Here is a 19,684-nt window from a genome sequence, read left to right on the forward strand (position 1 = left end):
GTGGTTATGACAAGTTATTATTTGTTTATTTATTTGTACATTTATTTATTTAGCAGTTATTTTAATTTAAAGGAAACAACAAGAGTTAGGAGAGAGGAAGAAGAAACCAGGGATATGGAGATAAATAACAACATGGTCTCATCAATATTCATTTTAAATTGTTACCCACCATTTTGAAATTATCATTATAATACATAACATACAGTTTCATAGCATCAATATAAAAGTTAAAATGAAGAAAATCAACTAAGATATTGCTTGACATGCAAGAGAAAGAACAAATCTTATTACATGGTAAATAAAAAGTAAGAAATAGATTCCCATATGCCCACACAGGCATTGTAGAGGGATGAAGCCCTGGCTACAGTCAGTGTGACCCCCGTTTGGTTGCTAGCTCAAACAGTTGATAGTGCAGGCAGGTAGGATGAGTGTTCCCATTCAGGGGTGGCAGTGGCTTCCACCAAGCTCACATTACTGCTCTGATGACAGTGCATTAGCTGGGGAGTAGGGGCTTATCATGATGTGGACAATCTGACCAGGAAGACATGGGCATGGCCACCTAGGCTGGTGACGTTAGCTCCTGTCAGCATATATGTAGGGGCACACATGCTCATCCTGTACTACAGGGCATAGGTGGCCCTTGCAGTAACACTAATTCTTACATCACCATCAGAGGTGAGATTAGGCCTTACAAATGGAATAAGCTGTCATTGCCAGGATGCTGGCGAAAGGACAAAATACTCAAATGGCTGTATGGATAACAGCACCCCCCCAGCAATATATGTCAGATTGAGAGGAGACTAATGGTCACCAGGTATTTTGGCAAAAATGACACAAGAAATAGATCCAAAGCATAGAGAGAGAGCAATTTTATGTAAAGCACATGACTTGATGAAAGCAAAGGACTTTGTCATGTAGATATTAAACAGCATCTCTTTCTATAGCTGACTATTATAGCAATAACCCACATGTGGGTGTGGGTAATGCTAGATTTGCCCATGGTTGGTATGGTTTGGTCACAAAGGTGAATCCCAAGTGACCAAAGAAAGCCAGCCATGGGTAAACCAGCACTACCCACAGCCAGCAGTGGGTTATTGCTATTATAAAATGACATTAGTTAAGAAAAAAATAATTTTTACTTTTCTTAAATAATGTCTTTGTATAATGGTGCCATGTTGTTTCCAGATTCTGCCCTTTGATGATGTACTGTGTATGTGTAATGGACTTACATTCCTAAGCTTACACAGTACATCATTGCTTTAGAAAGCAAGCAATGGAGAAAGGACAATCTCCTGATGGTGAATGATACTTTGATCATGATGAAGAATTTCTTCTTCGTCATGACCGTCAACTAGTATTATGCTTAGCAGGTTTTGCTTTCCTTGTCGGCAGTGGTGGTGGTGGTTCTTCATATATTGGAAGCACCATCTCCCAACTGCATACATTTTCACAATAGTCTCAAATTCACGTGTAGCCATATTTTTGTGTCATTGCATTTCCCTGTTGTTTTTTTTTTTTTTTTTTTGCTCTGTAGTGTGTAGAACAGTAGTTAGGCTCTCTAGTTCATCTCTTATTTTTTCCATGACCTTCTTCTGATATAGTACCTTGTATTTGTAATATTTTACTTTCTACAGCTTCTAATACTTCCATTTGATCATAGCATAATGCTAATTGCCAGTAACGTACTGTAGGTTTTTCAGAAACAGAACTTAAATGTTTTCTTGTTGATTTAGTACTTCATTCAATACTTAATTTTGAAAAGTCTTAATAAAAAAAAAAAGTCTGGTTGCTCAATGAGACTTTAGCGGATGTACTTTTTCTGTTGGTATCTGCTCATTAGCAATGGGCATGCTGGTTGGGCTGACCAATCACAATGCTTGTTTTTGATTAATGGACAGTCATTGCATAATTGAAGTCAAACTATTTTTCCACTTTTGAGAGAAATACTACCTGAGAATGGTAATAATCTGTAAAAATGGAGCATACAACTGATTTAACACATCTGGCATTCAGATTCAAAAAATCTTAGCTGAAGAAGCAGAGCAAGTCCCTTAACCCACATCCTATGGCTTGCCCTAAAAACTCTTTCAAAATACCTTACCTTTTATGTACCCCAAATCCTAGATCTTGTTGTTACCTATACTTTCAGAAAGCATTCAGTACTACTGAGTACATTTAACGTGATCTACGTGGCATGTAAAAGGTCATCATGATCATTGTTATCATCATTCTGTGACTAAATGACCTTACCCAAGCAGAAGTAGAAAACCGGGGTAAGGCTTGCAACATGCAGCAACCCCAGCCAACATGCAACAATGCATCAGCATCATAATCATCCTCATGCATAACACCCCAAATAATGTTAAAGATTCTATACCAGAACTGCTTGGATATTTCATTAGGTAACCCCAGGTTAGGTAACATTCAAAAAAGATCACAGTGAGTAATAAGAACCTTAAGGCAGATTGTGTTCATATACTTTATGAAGCAGTTTATTAAATACATTTCAGAAAGATATTCAGATAATTTTATGTTAAGTAAACATGTATTAATTTATTATTACTTCTATACTATTTTTTGACTGTCCACTGACCCTTGTCAGCCATAAACCATAATGCAAGCTTAGAAAGCATAACATAAATAATATACATGAAATTAAAGCTTATAAATTTGGCTTTCCTGACAGCTGACCATAAGCAGAACCTGAGTGCCCCTTCTCATTCACTGTGTCTACCAAATCCGACAAGTTCCCCTGGACTTTCTCTAACCTTGGTCTTGGCTTGTGAGCAGTATGAGAAATCTCCAAACAATGTTACATATGCTGCTGAGGAGAATTTTCCATTTATGCCCTAGTTGCCTCCCCCATACACTCATGCTCAGTCCCAGAAGAAACTTGAAATCAGCTTGTATTGTATTGCCCCACCTCCACTGAGACTCAGCCAATGCCATGCTTTCTTATTGAAAACGCATTCTTGCTCATCCTTGGCTTCTGCCAGAGATCAAAAGTGAGGTGTGGAAGTGTACATGTGTGTCTTCCCCGGAATGGTCACTGCCCATCCTCCTTTGTCATTGATTCAGATACCCAATCAAACCTGAGACACCTGAGCCATAGTCAGGGCTTCGTTCCCTCTACACCATGACACTGGTTACAAATCATTATACTGAAGTTATACATTGTAAGCATTATGGCAGACACAAAACAATATGTGATAAATGTACAAATTGTACAAGATTGAAGAGTACAATTCTAGAAACCTGAAATGAGTACATTCAGTCAGATAAGAAACTGAGATGTGCAATCATAAAATTATCTGAAACTCAAGAATTGTCTTCAAAGCATGCGCAAAAGTAGATGGCACAAGGTGGACAGAACTAGCCTGGAAAAGGTTCTTTCAGCTATCTCTTTGTTGAAACAAGGCCTAGAAAGGGAAATGTTTTCATCTTGTCTAATTCTGAATGAATAGCCTTGATTTATAAAAAGGTATTTTAATCTTCAGTGGAGGCACTAACCAAATTTTATTTTGAATAGTAATGTGCTAAGAGGAAGGGTTGTCCTGTTCTGTACTGTAAGCCTCTTGAAAACCTTTAATACATCTCAGTGATGCATGTGGAAATCTCCTAATAAAACAAATATACATATTTTGTTTTAAGTGTCATGAAGCCTTTGTGGATTGTAGGATGAAGGAAGAATTAGCATTGGAAGCCCATGTTCAAATTTAGGCAGAATAACATTTCTTGCAATGGTTATTTGTATTTCTGGTGAAAGAATATGAGAAATTCTGTAATATAACTTCAGTTATGATAGCAGTCTATTGAAAATGTCAGTGTAATTGCTGTAAAGGATAGAGAAGGATTCTGAAGGAGGCCTAGATATTTTTGTTCAGTGACTCTGAGGATGATAATGCCTTGTTTGTCTTTAAGCAGGATTAGTGGCAAACTGCATACCTTCTGAGGAGTTGAGAAAAACATAATACTTTTTGGGACCGAGTAAAGCTGTTTGGAGCTAGGACATGTTAATAGGTTGCAGAAGTTAGTTTGTAAGTTTGCCTGGAGATTTTATTTATTTACATTTAGTTACAGGAGTTAAACACTATCATATCATGATCAACTGCAGGCTCAGCCTGGGTTATATTCAACGCAGTGATTACCAAGCTCTTAACTACATTCAGTAAATAGTAGCTCATTAGCATATTTAATAATATTCAAAATAGGAAGGTGAAATGTGAGGTCATTAAAAAAAAGAGAAGAGCAGGGGGCCTGGTACAGAGCCTTGAAGGACTCCATTGTGAAGGATGCCATTATCTGAGAAGGCATTTGGCATATACTTGAAGCTGCCATTCATATATTTTTGCAAGCATTAGATTGTGTTGGCACGAACACTAAATTGTCTAAGGTTGTTGCAGTCAGTATATCCAACTCTTCAATTCTATTTTACATTAAGAATGATTAACCATCCCTCTTTTGGTACATTTTAGCCATAGCAAGAATACATATAATTTGAAATTGGAAAACACTTCAACTTGCATGAATTTTGTTAAGCTGTTAATGTATGTTTATAATAAAGAAATCAGCACTGTGCATTAGAATTACAATCTAAAGGTGATATTATGAATCATATGTACCGGCCAAAATTGGGTATGTTACTTGAAAATATAAAAATAGCGCAATTAAAAGTCAAAGTCTTCAAACAATATGAAGAAATTTAAACTAATCCCTTTTCAGATATCTTATTAATCTTAGCTTACTTGTATAAGATATTTAAGTGTGTTATGTTTGTTTTGTTTTTCATTAATGGTTTCTGTAATATGAGATGAGGTATTTTCATACATTTATGGGCACACTGTTGAAGGAGAATTATATTATTATATGACATGTTATGTTTATTCATTGAAATGTTTTACAGTAGAAGAGTCACCATCATCATCAGCTCCCTTTTTGCCATTTTTGTCTACATGGCGTCAGGGTGTTACTTCAATTGTCACCACCTCTCTTGATTCAGTGCTACTGCCCTACATTCTTTAATAGTCTTGCCTGACTGTTGCAGGTCTTCTGTCATACAATATGTTCTTCTCTTTGCGGAACACACTTGCTTCCTCTTGCCTTCTTTCCATCTCTTCCTAATCTCCTTCCTAAACTCACCTTTTCCTTTCCTGCACATCTGCCCAAACCACCATAGACTATTCTCTTTCACCTCTGCAGTTGGAATTATTTCGGCTCTTACTTTGTTGTCATCATTTCCTGGTTTCTTCCACAGTGTGCACCCCACCACCCATCTCAGGCACTTCATCTCCATCTCCTCTCGCTTCCTCAGCTGCTCTGGCTTCACTGCCTGGGTGTATGTACCACAGAGATGTTTAGGTCACACTTCTGTTTTGTACACCTTACTTTTCAGCTTCTCTGGCATTCTTCTGTTACACTCTACCTCTGACACTCTGTGACAGTTGGCTGCAGCCCCTGTGATTCTAGCTTTGACCTTCTCATTAAGACTTCCATTCTACTCAACCACCCCTCACAGATACTTGAAGCTGTTAACCTGTTCCATATTTTCCCTTCTATCTCAATTTTCAGCTTCTTCTGATTCCCCTATTTGTTGCAATGACAACTTGTCTTTTCTGTAATCTATTTCTTCCCATGTGCATTCAGTTTTGCATTCCATTCCCTTGCCAGTTGCTTAAGTTCCTGTTCATAGTCTGCTTGTAATTCCACATCATCTACATACAGCAGCTTTTTTGCTCTGTCCCCTCTGAAATATTTACAAATAGCAAAGAGTTTAGAACTGAACCCTAATGCATACCTCCTCCCACTGGGAACCCCTCTGTGAGTATGAACAATGTGCACAGTTATGCCATTGGGTCCATGTACATAGCCTGCAATAATTATACCAATGTTTCCATTGTTGGGTTGCCAAAATCAGTTTTCTTGGGACCTTGTCATATGCTTTCTCCATGTCTAGGAATGCCCAGTTGAACTCTTTCCACATCTCCACTACCTGTCTCACTACAATTACTGTGTCAGTTGTATTTAATCCTGCTCTTGCTCTGAATCTGAACTGCTCATCTCGCATCGTACTTTATACTACTCTGCATATTCATTTATCAATCACCTTGTTCAACACTTTCATACAGTCGACAGAAGTTTGATAACTTTTCACTGCCCAAAGTTGTGAATGTCCCCTTTGTTCTTGTACATTAGCACTACTGTGCTGATTCTCCAGTCATCTGGGATTCAACTTTCTTTCCATTCTTCTAAGAGTACTCTCTCCTAACTTGCACAACATCTTGATCATATCTGCTGTGAGTTCACTGGAGCCTGCTGCTTTCTCTGACTTCATTTTCCTTAGTGCTGTTCACACTTCTCCTAAAGTGGGTTTTTCTTCCTACTTCATCATAGGCTATGAATGGGGCACCCTGACTTCTGCAGGGTTTTCTTCATTCAGAATCTGCTGGAAAAACTTCTATCTGCCTTTGATGTCTTCTGGACTGGTGAGCAGGCTGTTGCTTGCATTCCTTATGAATGGCATCTGATGTGTGTCTTCTTTATCTTTTGACTTTGCCTTGCAACCTGATAAGAGTAACTTAGTGGCATCTGTTGAGCCATTTCCCAGAAGCTAACGGAATGACATTTGCTGTTATCTTTCCTAGCCTGGTGCATTTTTTCTACCTCCCACATTTTGTTTGCACTTCTTTCTTTCAATAACTTCCTAGACATCTGCATTCCACCAGCACCTTTCCTTATGAACCTTATTTTATACTTGGCTTGGCTGCCTGTATGTTTTATAATATTCACTGTTTTGAGATGCCGTCAGTCATCCTTAGTTATTATAGGTACACAGGAAAGTACTAGGCAATTAGTCTGCAGATCTTGACAAACCTAGCCAAAAAATATTTTCAAACGTCTCTCTAGCCTCATGGAGGGCATGACAAGACAGACCAGGAAGAATATGAGGCTGCCCTTCCAATTGTCTAGGTTCAACTTGAAGGTGGCAAGGCTGCTGCTCTGCTTGAAGTTTGTTCCAAAGCTTTGAAATACGTTGGGATATAAATATGTTGGGATATAAATCTGTGACACAAACGTGTCTTATTTATCTGCTAATGAAGGTTTACTGCCTCTAACTAATAATTTGACATCCCATTAGTTCTCAAAATGATCAAGAATCAAATTGGGTTGGATCTTTCATGTCTCAAAAGGCTAGACACAGATCTCCATGAAAGAGTCTGTAAGAGGCTGAGGACAGAGAAGGTGCTGCCAGTCTCTTCTGATAACAAATATTTTTTAGACCACTGATTATAGCTCTGAGGTTTCTCAAGTTGTATGATATGTTTACACAAATAAACAGTAAAATGTGCATTATATTCAATAACAGGTATGATAAGATATGAGTAAAGGTGAACTAAGACTTCCCTTGAACTAGTGGAGATGTCTTTGGAAATGAAGTGAGCCAGATAAGAGGCTTTCTGAACGACTGTGAAGATATAATAATATTAATAAGAGTACAATTTGATAATTTCTCTTTTTTGTAAGGATATACATATGTATACCTATTAAAGTATACTCAAATGATCAACTAAAGATGGACCCCTGCCCTCAAAAAAAAAAAATAAATAAATATATATATATATATATATATATATATATATATATATATAACTTTACTATATTTTAATAACTTTCTCCTTTTCACTAAGGTGCCTATTGTATATTGTACTTTCTTTATTGTCTCTAGATATTTCTGTTAAATTCTATGTAAAACCGACACTGTACCTGTCAATGTTGTTCTTGTTTTATTGGAGCTTTTCTCCCCGGGCCTCTGCTGAAAATGGACTCACACCCAGATGGACTATCCCAGTCAACAAATGTAAAATAAATAAATAAATGTGATGGTCAAATGATAATGAATTGTCAATAAGAGTGCCTAGATCCCTTACAATTGTATCTGAATGGAGGACTGCATCAACTATATAGTAAGTAAAACTGTTTTGTTTACCAAAATGAACTATACTACATTTTTTTATATTTAGTTTGAGACCATTGTCCTTGCACCAGTTGAAGATTAAATTGGAGCTTTTCTCCTTGGGCATCCACTGAAAACTTTCACCTTGTGTCCAGTTGGACTAACCCGATAAACAACTGGAAAATAAATAAATAAAATAAATAAATAACAATACCCCATTTACAGCTGTCTGCAAATGTAGATAACCATAGGCTAGGCCTGAAAAACAGATACTAAATAGTAGAGGGCCCAAAACACACCACTGGTAACTCTTTTGCTTTCAGAAGTGGCACCTGCAGTTCTAACCACATGGGTTCTGTCAGACGACCAGTTAGCTATCCACACACAATAGAAGGATTTATATTCATATTTACATGTTGGTCAATAATGCCTGGATGAGGAACAGTGCCAAAGTCCTTCACCAGGTCTAAATATACTGTATGTACTGTATAACCACTATCCACTGAATCAGTTAGTTTTTTAAAATGAGGTTAAAGAGGCAGGACCTCCCACTGATAATGCCAAATTGATGTGGGTGCATTGTTCAGAAATTTTCAATGTGGAGGTTAAGGAGGCTTGAGATGTTGTATTCCATAGCTTTATATATGAGGCTAGTGAGACTAATAGTGTATAGATACCAGGCTCCTTGGTTGGACCACCCTTGTGTAATGAAATTACATCAGCTTTTTACAAGATTCAGGAATGTGACTAGTGGAGAGGCTTAGATTAAAGAGGTTAAGTAGGGTTTTGAAAGGCCACATTTGGCATTGATAATCAAGCTACCTATCATGTTATCAGGGGCCATGAATTAAATATTATTAGTTTTGGAGGGGTTAACAGAACTTGTTCCATAGTAAGTAAAGGAGGTTTTTCTGTGATTGTGGAACCTGTGGAATAGCTATAACTGTCAGTGGAGTATTGTTAGCTAGGATATTAGCTATTTTCTTTGAATCAGAGAGCCTAGTATTATACTGGAATAGCTCTGAACATTCTTGGGCATTCTTTTTTAACTTCCTGACATAACTAATGATAGATTTGTAGTTATTTTTTGCTTTAGTGACTATTTAAAGTTCATGTTTAGCTTTAAGCATCTTAAAACTTCCATTAAGCTAAAGTAGGTAAAACAAGACCTCTTATAAGCATTATCAGTTTCTTTCCCTTGTTATATAATTTATTTATAAGGGTTATCCACAACAGGGTGTTGTTTTTAAATTTCTCATTATATTTGGTTTGGATTGGGACTGTCTTATTAATTCAACCGTTTATGTGGAAGAAGATATCAGAGACATAGATAGGTAGCAGCTTTAGCAATGGGATCCTTTGGAGGAGGATTACAGCAGAATTTATTTAGATCATCAAGTAACTGAAGAAGGTTGCTTTTGAGATGTCCCTAAACACAGAGGTATTTGCAGGGGAAGTACCACCAGTGTTAAAGGAAAAGGTCACTAATTTATACTTGATGTAACAAGGGATCATGATACATATGGAGCTGTGCAAGAAGTGGACATGTTTGTAAGGACTAAATCCAGGATATTGGGGCCTGTATTAGAATGGCTAACTACTTGGGAAAAAGAGTTAACATAATATGATATTTTCAACTCACCTATTTCCTCTTCTCCCTGAGGTGCTAGACCTGAGTATTTCCTTGAAGTACAAACAAACCACCTCCACAGTCGCAAAAAACACAGCATGGTTAACAACACTCTTTATGGGCAGTGAGACAACTATGGAATGAGACTGCCAGCAGAATATTTTCTCCTCAGCATCAAATACAACAAAGTTGAATGAGAGGGCCAGTTTTGTGAGACAGCACATTTCCCTAAAAATTATAAACAATCATAACTCAACTGATGAATCTCTGAGCTAATTCCGATGGAGTCCCTTGGTAGTGTGAAAGTGCTAAACCTATCTGTGCTTCCTTGGAATAAAATTGTGTGTTCTGAAAGTGTCATTGCACTCATTTTGTTTTGGTTATTTCCTTGAAGTTTAGTGCTTTCACTCTAGTTTACTTCCAGGTCTTCAGCCTAGTCCATGTTGACCTTAGAGCCTTTTCTGATCACAGTTTCCAGCTAACTGAGAAATTACTTTGGAATGGTTTGACTCCAATGACCTTTCCTTACTAGGTGGAAGTCTACCCGAGTTGCATGTTGACCACTCTTTTAGGTTATTTTGTGACTGTCTTTCTTGCTAAACCATGTGCTTGCCACCATCAAGCCATTTGCTAGACAGAAGTCTACAATGACCTTTTTTCCTTCTTTATTTCTGTAGACCCAGGCAGTCCTCATGTCATGTTATGCCTATCCTAATATGTGCATTTAGGTCCCTAATTATTAATACGAACTCATGCTGTCCTGTTTTCCCTAGTAGGCCTTTAAACTGTTGCCTAAATGCACTCTTTTCCTTACCATCACAACCCTCGTGTGGGATATACAGGCTAAGATTATTGATGCTGCCCTCTCTTTACACACCAGATTCTTATACCCGTGAGTCTGTCACTAATTCTAATGACATCCCTCACTGCTTTCAGAACACTCTCCCTCACCGCAGTTCCCATACTAGATTTACTATGTCTTCCCCCTGGGTATACTCTGGATCCCAATATAAGTGGCTTTGCTGTACTGCCCTTTCACCTCAATTCCTGGATCCACAGGATGTCCAGCCTCTTTCTTTCCATCATGTCATTGACTTCCAAGCTGTGTCCTGTCAGCAAACCTATATTTATTTTAGCAATCCATAGTTCATGTTTGGCAGGTTGATTGGTTTCCCTATATCATCTCAACTTGAACGCTTCATAACAATTGAAAAAAAGAGTCCCTCAGTTCCTTATAAACGAGGAAAGTAGAGCAAATCACTCAGGATGATATGAGAAAATCCTTCCATAACTCTAACCAACCATAATATAGAGGACTACAAGTGCTGAATATTGGTCATCTTATCTTTCTCTAACACTGAAAACAATGTAATGGACACACCCAGAGCTCCTAATGCCTTAGTCACCCCCAATCTATTACAGTGTAAACCAACTAACATTATCAAACAATTGTCTCAGAACTTTACTTTTTCATTTCAACAGAGGGAAAAGATGCTTCTTGATATTAGTGGCATGTAACTTAATGACTAGATCACAGAAAACAGAATTACTCACCTACAAATAACACAAAATGAAATTAATAATGCTTAGCTGTATAAATCATGTGGAAGTTCTGGTAAACCTGTGCCAATTTCATGGAAAATTTCTACCAACAAAACCCTGTATAAGCATTCTATGCATGGACCTTCAGTTCCACTTGTCACATCTCTCCTTGTGTTAATTGGTGCAGCTTCCACTGGTTTTCAGCTTGACTGATAACTACAACAAGTCCATAGAAGAAAAATCTGGCAGTAGGCTGCAGATTTATTTCAAGATTTAAAAACATAATTCTACCATTTGTTTTTAAGTCAGTCATGGTTTGCATTCCAAATCTTGGCATAGAAGGAGTCCAAATGTATTGATTCATCCTCCCTATCTATTAAAAAGCAATTGTAGATGCTTCATACTCAACAGCTGTGTTCAGAAAAAACTTGGATGTTAAAACTGTTGTAAGTAACAATGACTGATGGTCAGAAGCCATCACAAATTTACCCCATGATGAGGTTATATAATTAATTTCAGTTCTATAATCTGAGTATCATTAACACACTTCAGATCTGTGAATACCCGTACCTCCAGATGTTTTACTGCTTTCAGTGGCCACTGGAACTGCAGCTGCAGTTTTGAAGTCTCATTAGGATGGCAGAAGACCAGTAAAGTCTGTGACTTATTCATATTATCCTTAAAACTTGCCAGACTTAAGAATAAATCAAATGCATGTTAGCAGCTGATAGCAGCTTATCAGAGGGTAATTGCTCAATAAACAAGTTAGGCAAAGATATGCCCTGGTCCTGTTGAAACTCTGAAAAATGTCAGTGATGTCTCCCAAAACAGTAGTGACCCTATTGGTGCACTGGCATGTAAGAGTAGTAATCATAGGCATTTGGCTATTTAATCTAGTCCTATAAGCTAACATTTTTAAATTCTATGTAGTCACAGAGTAGAATAAGAACCTACGATTTTTTTAAAGTAGCAGCAATCCTACAATCTAAAAGGTCATCAGCTGGAAGCGTTAATGCCTTAATCAATTCCTTATAGTCAGGTTCTGACTGCCTCATCTCTACTGTTTGAACCCTCAGAAGGTCTATTATTTATAATTGTATTATATATTTTGTAATCAGATTGTACAAGCCTTTTCTTTTCTGTTAAAGCTTAGGGACATTCTCTGGTTAAGTGATTTGCTCATGGTCACACAGCAGGCAAATGGAATATGGGGAAATCAAATCCAGGACCATAAAATGATTAGCAGCTAATAGCCTTATTCTACTGTGATAACCTGCCAGACAAATCTAATACTAACAGTGCATTTCTCTCCTTCTGGGAAACAAAGGTCTTTCCTTAGGAACCTTACAATTTCCCATTTTTATTAAAATAATTACTTAGTGGCAATACCAATTCTCTTCCGACTTTTCTTAGAACTCTAGAGCAAATGCAGAGAGAACTCACTCACTGCCTTGTTTGACATCAGTTCTTCAAGTTCCTTTATGACATCCTCCTTTGGGAAAGAACTGAAGTGAACCCCATCATCACAAGAACAACTATTGGTTATTTTTCATAAATATCACATGACTGGAAAATAGTCAGCCAATTTTTTTGCCAGAATGTCAATGAAACAGGTTAATAAAATTCACCTAATTACTTTACAAGTGTGTTGGCATTACAATTAACACTGGTAGGTGGCTACTCAGCTACTGAGTGCAACATACAGATATAAATCAAATAGCCAAATATAACTATCTGGTGCTGTGAACTAAGCACTAACTTATCAGAGTCCTACTGTCCATTTCCTGTCTGCAAACTGTGCAACAAGCAGATTTGTGAAACGTGGTATTATGTGTTTATTTTGCATCTGAGTGTGTGATATGATTTGACCAAGATGCTGTATTTGCAGCACAATTTGATGGACAAAATAGAGACTGTCTTATAATACCTAAAAGTGTCTGTAAGGACTGGATTAAGGTGGAGTCTTCAATCACTGAACTCTCAGCAGGTTCATGCTCCACATATTCTATAATGCCACAGAAGGAGTTACCAGAGTAGGTGGATATCAAAGTGTCATTTATGTATAGTACATTTATCAGCATCTGTGGCTATGCATAGCACATTTATCAGCATCCTTGGCTATGTAAAGCGCATTTGTCAGCATCCTTGGCTATGTATAGCACATTTATCAGCATCAGTGGCTATGTATAGCACATTTATCAGCATCCGTGGCTATGTATAGCGCATTTATCAGCATCCGTGGCTATGTATAGCAACATTTTCTTGGAAGCTATTCATCTACCCAAAAACTAGAGTGCACTTTACTCTTACTGCCACTACCTCAAATAAACAAAAGGGAGATTGATTTTTCTGTTGCCTGTATTGAGCATCTATTGAGCACGTACTGAGCATCACTACATGGTGCTGGCTTAAATCAAAATGTTTTTTAATAAAGAATATGCAAACCCTCTTGCATTGCCTTCTTTTACCCTTCCTCAGAAGCAGATGAATCATTTCCAGTTTTAAGTACAAACTTAGATCCCAGTTAAGTAATGTCATTTCTCTCACTTGACCTCAGATGTCACAGGGCTGGACACCTCCTCTCTGACATCTCTTCCTCACCCCTTTAAGCCAAGTAAGTTGGTCCTAGGCCATAAGTAGTTTTGCTCTAAACGTTTACACTATCTATCCTCAAGATACAAATGCCTCTGCTTCAGCTACAATGGGATTATCTAATTAGTCTCTCTTGGCTCTGTATGCCTTTTATTCCTCCCCTTCTAAGCCAATCACCTACAAGTATAACCCATTACCATCTCCACATGCTATCACTTTAGGAGCATTAACCAGAAGGAGACATCATGCAAACTGCACCGACTGTATGTAAATACTCCAGGTACCTATGCACTGCAGTATAACCAGACTTTAGTGATGTTACTTAAATAAAACAGGTAGAAAGTACATATTGCCCCACTACACTGCTTTCTTAAATTATATTATGTTGTGCATTAAACCAACGTGCTGACTGAATGTACAGCTATAGTATTCTACCTTGAACCTGGACAGTGTCAGAAATTAGGCTTCATGAGCTTAAAATATCTACCCAGAAATCAAATAATAAATAAGTAAACAAAGATGGGATACAAATAGTTTTGCAATAATTAATATAAATATAACCAGACTATAGCTGGTACACAGAAGTATCACTTAGCTGACCCTAAAATTAGTTCAGTCTTATATTGTATATTTCAGAGACATAACTTTCCGACCACAAACCAGCAATATGCAAGAGTAAGACAGAATATCTGGACATATTATTGAAGAAGGATGATGTTAATAAGAGATTCTTGGCGGAAATATTTCGCAAAAATACATATTCCAATAGTTTCCTCCATTTTACTAGCTGCCATCCTTTTAAGCAAAAATGGGCAGTGGTCAAGGGGCAATTTGTCTGGACAACAAGGATGATTACGTTAGAGGAATCTTTTTTGAAAGAATGTAACTTACTTAAACAAATGTTTACTAAACATGATTATCCAAGTAATTTAATTGATGAATTGATGAAGAAGGAAAAACAAAAAGAGACAATGGCCATTTTTTTATCTATTTAGAGGCACAAGAGTACAGAAGAGCAACATAATAAGAATAGTCTGGAGTATGAAGTACCTGTATTGCAAATGATAGCCCTAATCAAATGGTATCCTACTAAAGTAGTTTTTTAATTACAACAGGGATGCACCTATGGTAAAAAATATTTTAATTAAGAATTGGAACTTAATTAATAATGATAGAGAGATGAGAGAAATTTTAGGGCATGCACCCATCTGTGTTTATAGGAAGGGACTCTCTGAAGAATTTATTTGAACTTAAGAACAATAAACAGTATAAGGGCCATAAATGTGGGATGTATAAATTTTGTAAGAACATTCTAGAAACTAATAATATAGAAATTAATGGGGTGAATATTAAGCTCAAAGAGAAATTCTGTTGTACATCTGAAAGAGTGGTATATTGTGTCCTCTGTTCTAATTGCCCCTGTTTCTATGTGGGCAAAACAGAGCATAATCTAAAGAATAGAATTGGGGAACATCTGAGGAACATTTGAGACAAATATGAATTTAATGCCTTAGCTAAACACATTTCGGCACATCCTGATCATAGCTTAAAATTTACTGTGTTGGATACAGTAAAATGAATGGAACGGGGGGGGGGGGGGGGGCTGGCCATACTTATTAGAGAAATTGGAACTTTCCTGGAAGCTTCGTCTGAATTCATTGTATTGGCCAGGTCTGAATGACAATGCGTCTATTAGTAGTTTATTAAAAATAAAGGCACTTGATAGACACTAGTAAATTAATCTCGTTTATTATTCTCTCTCTCTCTCTATATATATATATATATATATATTTTATGTATATATATTTTATGTATATATATTTTATGTGTATATATATATATATATATATAAATATATATATATATATATTATAAATATTTTATAAAATTCATCTTATAAAATTTTAAATATGTATACTGTTATCTATTACATATTTATACAGTTACATAGTGTTTTATATACATGTATTTATTCTATGGATTAATCTTAGAAATCCATGTTATGCCATGGTAGGGCTTTTATGTCATACAGGACTGTTATTTATTTATTTATTGCTATTAAAATCTGTTTAGAAATTGGATAGTATTTCCTGGCAGCTTCGTCTGAATTCATTGTATTGGCCAGGTCTGAATGACAATGCGTCTATTAGTAGTTTATTAAAAATAAAGGCACTTGATAGACACTAGTAAATTAATCTTGTTTATTATTCTCTCTCTCTCTCTCTCTGTATATATATATATATATATATATATATATATATATATATATATATATATTTTTTTTTTTATGTATATATATTTTATGCATATATATATATATATATATATATATATATATATATATATTATAAATATTTTATAAAATTCATCTTATAAAATTTTAAATATATATACTGTTATCTATTACATATTTATACAGTTACATAGTGTTTTATATACATGTATTTATTCTATGGATTAATCTTAGAAATCCATGTTATGCCATGGTAGGGCTTTTATGTTTTCTTGATATTTTGAGTTTCGATCTTCTTGGATTGATCTTTTGACATTTGATTTTTTTGTTTCTTCCATATTATGAAGTGTAATTATAAATGTACACAAACACACACACACACACACACACACACACACACAGGACTGTTATTTATTTATTTATTGCTGTTAAAATCTGTTTAGAAATTGGATAGTATTATGCCGTATGAGAATTATTTGTTATAGAAATCATTAGGGTTCCTTAAGTAACTATTTAAATATTGGCATATATTATGACTTTTTTATGTGCTGCCACTTTAAAATTTTGGTTTCCTGCTTAGCAGGAGGAAATTAAGTCATTATTTATTTGTATTTTAAATGTAGTTGTGCTGACAATGCACTTTCTGAGAAGTCTCTTTTAAAGTTAATTTGAGATGAAAGCGCTTATTTGTGGTTGTTAAATAAAGCTTTGGTGTTCCTGAAGGAGAACAAGTTTGTATGGTACCTTGCTCTGCAGTTCCTGCATTTTGAAGTATTTGTTTAGCTAGGGCTTTGAGGCAATTTGCACAGGGCATGCTTACACCCTGTACTCTTTTTGTAAGGAACCTCTGTGTACATTCCAGTTGCTGCCTGTGCCCAGTCAGGTACATATCAACGGGGGGATGAGTTAAGTATAGGCCTAGTTTGCTACAGTAAAAAAAGCTGCTACATATGATCAAAAAGCAGATGATCACATGTACTGGCTTTTTTGCTGTGCACAATTGCTGTACAACAAGGATTGAGGACTTTCCCCTTTCCCCACTGTACTACAATCTTAAGACTGGGATATATAATTAGCAAGGGGTATGGGGGGTGCTGAGGAGCTTGCCACCCTGCAAAAAACATTTATATAGTGTTTTCTTTGTTTTACCCCATATGCAAAATGGTAAAAGGGGTTGAGGATGGACGGACAGATAATTATTTCTGGAGGTACTCCATATAACTGAATGTGCATAACATCGAACAACTGTAATGCCGGTATAACAGATTAAATAATCATATAATCACAGAATCCCGCATCACTATGTGGAGGTATAAGTACAGCAAGGAGTGGGAATGTGCCCTTTCTCCATTGCTGTGCAGTCTTGGAGTTGGTGTATATCTATATCTATCAATCTGTCTATCTATCTAATTAGCAGGGGGTGTGGGGTGATGCTGCTTTCCTAGATAAAATAAGATCTTCTTGATATTTTGAGTTTCGATCCTCTTGGATTGATCTTTTGACATTTGATTTTTTTGTTTCTTCCATATTATGAAGTGCAATTATAAATGTACACAAACACAAACACACACACACACACACACACACACACACACACACACACGCATGCACGCATACATGCACGCACATGCACACACACACACACACACACACACACACACACACACACACACACACACACACACACACACACACACACACTGCATTTGATGAAAATTTAGGATTACTTATCTCACATAGCTCCTTGACTGTATATTGACAAATACATCATAATAGTAATAATAATAATAATAATAATAATAATAAACTCATAATAAATGAGAAGAATAAAACATTTTGCATTCATTTCTACTTTCTGAGTACATACCCAGTGAAATGGAATACCTTACAAAATGCATTCGATAGAAATTTCTTGCACAACCATATATGTAGAAAAATCCTCTCTTTCAGCCAAAGTATTGATTTTCTTGACCTTAATTTCAGTTGCAGATGCAAGGTATATGAGTAGGTCAAAGCATAACATTAGGCATGAAGTAATCATCTTCCAAAATGCTGGTAAGTCAGAGAATTATGGGCTTTGCTGGAAGAACTTAAGTAAGATTTTGTATTTCACAGAAACATTTTAATGCATTAAAATTTCTAAGTTAGTAAAATCTGTTGTGAGAAAGGGAAGCTATATTGTATGTAGAACCTTCACCTTCTTGCAAAAGAACATCCGTTATTTGTTTCAAATATGAATAAACTGTTTTGCCAGGGTTTCTCTAGCATGTTTGATTTCTTTTAATTGTCAATAAAATCTAAGGTAGATAGTACAATAATATAAGAAATATAAGGAAAATGACAATTTTTTGAAAAATGTCCTAGGTTATCTAAAAACTCTCTAGCTATTTATCTGAGGGAAGAATTCAAACTCATGAATGACACAGCACTTGTGAATGGAAGAATCTTAATTAACTATTTCAAGATAATTTGGCTACTAGATAGAGAGAGTGAGAGGTAGAGGGAAAAGAATTATTGACAGACGTCTTGATCTTTAATATACTAGATCTCATTATCACAAACATGGGGACAAAATGCTCCACACCAGAAGTATATCCCTCATTGGTGAGATCTGATCATAAACTAATCTCACTGGAAATCCACATCCCGCCCCCACCCCAAACAAAAAAGACCACAGTGAAGAACTTCTCTAAAGCAAACTTCACACTACTCAAGACTGGTGTGGTATCCTTCAAGGCCCCTGAGCCAGTGGAAACCACAACCCAAGCTGCGGAAGCCCTTACAAATGCCTTCTATGAACACCTCCAGGACTGCATGGATCAGGCAATCCCAAATAAAACCAAGACTCTTTCCACAAAGGGCAAACGTCCAGTCTGATGGACCCCAGCCATTAACAAACTTTACAATAAGAGGAGAAAGCTATTACATGATAGAACAAAAATCCATAAAAGGGAAGTCACCCCTGATCATTATTAGTAAAAAAATACGAGCACTCATAAAATCAACTAAGGCCAATTTTGAGAGAAAAATTGCCATGGATTCAAAGGACAATCATAAGGCCTTTTTCAGCTATGTTAGGAACCTGGGTGGAAACTCCCAGATATGCTCAAAATTAGTCCAAAATGATACAAAAATCACTGAACCCACAGACATTGCCAACATACTGGCAGACAGGTTCAGTGCAAACTTCACCCCCCCTCCCCTAAAGGAGAGATAACTATCCCAGCGGAGTGTAGCCTCCCAGACATCTCAAATGCGCAGGTGAAAGCTGCTTTCTAAAGCTAAAACACAGCATCAATGGGACCGGATGGTGTCCCCGGCTGTGTGCTACACAAGCTAAATGAGGAATTAAACCCGCACATAAGGCAGCTGTTTAATCTCAGCCTTACCACAGGATACATGCCCAAGGAGTGGCGTACGGCAACTGTGGTCCCACTCCACAAAGGCGGTGCCTCTATAGACCCTGGTAATTACCGCCCCATAAGCTTAACAAGTCTAGTCTGCAAAGCTATGGAGAGGATCATAATTGAGCTCATAAACAAAGATATAGGGGATTTGCAGACATTGGACCCGACCCAGTTTGGCTTCGTCAAGGGAAGATCATGCCTTTTGAACTTGGTCGACTTCTTTGAAACAGTCACCAAGGCCATTGATGAGGGAAAGGCAGTCCATACAGCCTACCTTGACCTAGCAAAGGCTTTCGACACAATACCCCACTCGGGTATTGTAGAAAAAC

The sequence above is a fragment of the Protopterus annectens genome, chromosome 17.part0, assembly GCF_019279795.1.
Source record: "Protopterus annectens isolate FY-2018-M chromosome 17.part0, PAN1.0, whole genome shotgun sequence".
Taxonomy (NCBI): domain Eukaryota; kingdom Metazoa; phylum Chordata; order Ceratodontiformes; family Protopteridae; genus Protopterus; species Protopterus annectens.